The following is a 5000-nucleotide window of genomic DNA, read 5'->3' on the forward strand; positions in this document are numbered from 1 at the left end:
TCCTCATAACATATAACTGATTAAAAGCATGCATGTTCATACTATGGAAGAATGTCATGCATGTTTATGCTTCCCATTAAGTCAGCTTGAATTCCATTCATTATTTAAGGCCTCCACAGGCTTCGTTTCACTCGAACTAACGCAGGCAATACTTTTATTATATCTGCAGTGTGTTACTGTAAATAATTTTTTTGGATTTACAAACCTCACTTGTTCAATCGAACATATTGTAAGACATTCCTGTTGGAATCAGACCAGAAGTCATGCTAGCAATCCCCCAACTCGAACTGCCTCCCATTCAACTCACTGAATGGGAAGCACTGACTGGAGACACTGGAGTCACTGGAGCCATTAAATTAATGACTCCATTAAAAAAAGCACCACAATGAACATTTCTCTGTACTCTTTTCACTTTCGCTCTCTATCTCTCTCCCCTGTCTCTCTCGCTCTTAATATTTCTTTATTGAAATTTTAATATCATTATCATTAATCTCCTTCACACCCTCACTCCTAATTTCCGTTTGTCATTCATTATTTTAATCGTCTCTTTCTGCTGTTGTGTGTCTGTGCAGCTTAAGCCCAAACCAGGTTATTTCAACTTAAAATTATGATATAATAATATCATAATAGTAATAATAATATAGCAGTTGATGATCAGGATTGAGGTAATGATGTGAAGTTAATCCTATATCATATCGTTCATAAACTATTCCACCAAAAGAAAACATGCATCACATGAAAACGATTTAAGTTAAATTAAAGTTTATTTGAGTAGAATTTAGCGCCTTAACTCGCCCGCGGTGAAAAGAAAACAGGGTGACTCATCACCACCCAGTCTGAGCTGCAGGGCGTGACATATGGACACCGTTGGGCCCTATCTATTTTAAAACTTGAGCGTGGGCTGCGGGCACTCACACCATCGGCAATCAAAATTGAACCGATCCATCCACAATCCTCCTGCACTTATATGTCAAGCCCTGATATCCAGGTATGAAAGCTTCCATTCTAATTGTATTTTCTACTCGAAGCTCATTGGGCTGGCCACGAACTTGTTAGCAATAATTTACCGGCTGCGAGTTCTGACTAATCTCCAACCTCTCAGAAGCAGCCTTCGTGCTGTTGGAGCAAAGTGTTAGAGAGCTATGAATTAACACCAGCAGCCCAAACTGAACCAGTCATCTTGATAAGAATATTCAACAATGCAATTTAAAACTGCAAAAAGCTGTTTTAGTTGTTTTGACAGAAAAACAGGGAGTTAGAGAGATGGATAGATGGATGGATGGATGGATGGTTACTGGAGATAGAATTTAATTTCATGAGGCCCATAAGCAGCGGAGATCCTTCTTCTCTGACGATCAGTCACACAAGTCATTTCTGAGTCCTGCAGCTGCTTTCACCGCGGGATGATGAGCACGATGTTTAAAGCCTCTAGTAGTGTAATCTCTCTCTCTCTCTCTCTCTCTCTCTCTCTCTCTCTCTCTCTCTCTCTCTTTTTCACTCTTTCTCTCTCTCGTCTCTCTCTCTCTCTCTCTCTCTCTCTCTCTCTCTCTCTCTCTCCTCTCTCTCTCTCTCTCTCTCTCTCTCTCTCTCTTTCTCTCTCTCTCTCTCTCTCTATCTGTCTCTGTCTCTGTCTCTCTGTCTCTGTCTCTCTCTCTCTCTCTCTCTCTCTCTCTCTCTCTCTCTCTCTCTCTCTCTCTCTCTCTCTCTCTCTCTCTCTCTCTCTCTCTCTCTCTCTCTCTCTCTCTCACACTCGCCCTCTCTCTCTGAGATTAAAGCTAAAACCTAAACTCACGACAACATGCTTATGGATGTTGCACGACCCTACATTTCCCTGCCCTGTATAGGAAGTAGGATGCCTTCGACCACAGAGTAAATGAGAAAGCACAGATAATGCTTAAATAATGACATTGGCATATTTTGGAGTTGAACTGAAATGACAGTGGGGGTACGAAAGTGAACACGACCATCAAATATTCCGCCTAATGTTGAGCATTAATCATTCATTTGTTTTCATCCCTCATTCTCCATACTGGGCAGGCCCTGTTCTAATTCTTATACCCAACGTCCAACTTGTTTTCTGGGCTGCGCATTAGAAAACACCATTATATACATTTGTACTTTTTTTCCTCAAGAAATTTGTCAATATGTACTCAGCTACCAAACACGTTACAATAGATATTGATTCTATTCTACGAGATGGAATCAAAAATATGCATAAGCATTCATTAAAAAAATTCATAAGAAATCGTTCATATTAATTTATAGTTACTGGAATAGTTAGCTGTTAGAAGGAGGACAAACCCACTTTGATCCACACTTACACTTATTCTAACTTACGTACCATTTGCATTCACCCCCGAATTTGGAGAAATTGACGAAAATAAAAGCTTTACAAACTAGTTAACTCTCAGCAGCTTACTGTTAAAAATGGCTAATCTACATAGTTATTGGTAGTCACATTAATCACATACAAGTGATTAACATGTTTCTGAAGGGAACATTCACCACACAATTCTGGTTGTGGTAGCATAAGGAGCTGTTCCATCTTGACCGCAGGCCCAAGGCAGACAGCCCCAGAGAGGAGCCCCATACAAACATACAGACAACATCCAAAATCAACACAGTGTGCAGACAGGCAAGCAGACAGGCCAACAGATGAATGGATGGATGGATCCTCTGAGGAGGCTGAGTCAACAGCCAGGGACTAAAGAGGTATGGCTGCCAAATTATAGTGACCGGAGATCCAGCCTTTAGCTTTGCAGAAAGAGACTGTATTGCTGCATAGGCTTCAACTGTTTTTTGTAACGTGGTACATTTTGGGACTGGATTTGGAATTGTGTGGAGATTGTATGAGCCCTTTCTAATTCAAATACAGATGGTCTATTCATAACGCATACTTGCAACAGCAGAAGGTTAGCAGGAATATCGTTTGTAGGGTTAGTATTTCTGCGGAAATGATAGTGTAATATAGTGTGTAGCAGGGTTAGGGTCAGGGTACCAGGTGCAACCCGTTTGAGTGCTTTCAAAAACACTGATCTGATTGGCTCCATGAGACGAGTGAAGGTGGAGCATTCGGCGTACCGTTACTTCTTACTGCGTACCGCCACCTCATGACGCATCAAGGTACGCATAGTGTAGTTCTTTTAGCATGTTGTGGACACCTATAACTAATGCCTGTGTGTTTTAATGGACTTCTGCCCGAGTGCATCCGTGATCACATCTCAAACACTATCGATGTCAGTGGTTCTCAACCTTTGACAAATGGTTGGATTGAACATTCATTCACTGTGACTGCGACGCCCGGCTGCCACGTCTCCCGTCGTGGCCCGGCACTCCCGTGGAATCTTTTACATCTTTGTTTGGTCCTTTTTTATGGATATTAGCTCCTACTCATTTCTCAAGGTCAAAGCCTAAGACAGCCTTCATGATTCATTTTTTTTCTTCTTCTTGGTGCCTCTACACACCATCCAACAATATAACACTCAAACACAGACACAGGGGGAAGGCTACATTTGAAGAATTTAATAAAGAGCGGCAGAATCAGGTCATGGCGGGTAGGGGTCGAAACGAACGCAGGTAACGGACCAAAGAAATATAGACTGTAAGAAATACACTAGAAACGAGCAACTACGCTGAGGGACACCTCAGCGTAGACATTATATAGAGACATTATAGAGAAGGGCTGACGAGGAATTGTGTTGGTTGTTAAGTTACTAATCCTGGGCAGAAACAATGGGCGTGGCTAGTGAGTTGCTCTTGTTGATCTAACCCCATGTCCCTGGTGATAGGGTAACGACACAAGCCATTGGTCTGGCATGTGTTTACATCTCGTTTGGCTCTTTGTATTAGTTTGTGATATGTTGATTTTCCACTGATGTCTCCACCATTTGCAAGGAAAATGTAATGTTCATTATGTACAATGGGTCTCCAGTGAAGCCAACGTTTTAACATCCTCTACTAGTGCGGGATTTACAGCACAACAATGTTATCCAAAAATATAAATAGAACGTATAAAGATGAAAGGCTGAATGCAGAAAGAAATGGGAGATGACAGAAAGATCAGTATTCTGATTCTAGCGATGTGAGCCTTTTGGGATCCGCCGGGGGCCTGAGAAGATCAGACATTTCATCTACAGTTTATGCTCTCGCAAGGGGCTTTCAGAAATCTCACGCACGTTTAGTCGACAGAAGGTGATAATGGCAGAAAAGTAAAATATATTAAAGACTACGTGATACTGCAGCACTATGCAGTGACGTCACCACATGCTGACGTGTGGGTGGACAGAGTTTGATTTGAATCTGATTGACGGCCTCGCATTGATAGCAGGAACAGACAGGAAATGAAAAGGCTCCTGGTTCCAGCCGGGCTATGCGAGCCACTCGATTCGCCGAGGCTTTGTCGCATGACCAACGCAGCTTGATCCGCCTACACCGGACCTCCCACTCACACTCACTGTAATTGCCCTCATCATCTAATAGCAGAGCTTGCTGAAAGTCTCCACATTTAGCAAAGTTGAGGTAAACTGTTGCCAACAGCCAACTGTGATTGACTGTTTCTGTGCCGTCTAACGAGCTGAACTATGGACAGCGTACCCTGCTGTGCTGCAGCAGGGTACGCATACAGATAACTTCTAACAACACACAACATGCTATCGGACAGACGCCATCGTATGCTATAAGACAGATGCTATCGCTGGAGCCACATGCTATTGGACAGATGCTATTGATGAGACAGATGCTAATGGTGGCCACATGCTATTGAACTGTAATGGGACACCAGCCTAATGACATGAGCTCTGTTTACACAGGGAGGGCTTGACAGCAGCGTATGTTGTTATTTACTTTAGGGAGCTGACAGATAGAAGCCACACATATCGCTCCTGCTGTTCTCAACTCTGGAAGACCTCAGCACCCAAGCTTGTGTTTATCAGGCTTATATCTGTTGTCCCTTTCATTCAGTTATTTTCCACCAAATCTACTCAACTTTCGTGTCTCTTTTC

At 42.6% G+C, this 5000-nt stretch overlaps 1 long non-coding RNA gene across 2 annotated transcripts in view; it reads right to left on the minus strand.

Annotated features, from left to right (window-relative positions):
- The window catches only part of LOC132464669 (uncharacterized), a 299834-nt gene that overhangs the window by 27320 nt on the left and 267514 nt on the right, over window positions 1-5000 (minus strand). The window lies entirely within an intron of this gene.

The sequence above is a fragment of the Gadus macrocephalus genome, chromosome 9, assembly GCF_031168955.1.
Source record: "Gadus macrocephalus chromosome 9, ASM3116895v1".
NCBI lineage: Eukaryota > Metazoa > Chordata > Actinopteri > Gadiformes > Gadidae > Gadus > Gadus macrocephalus.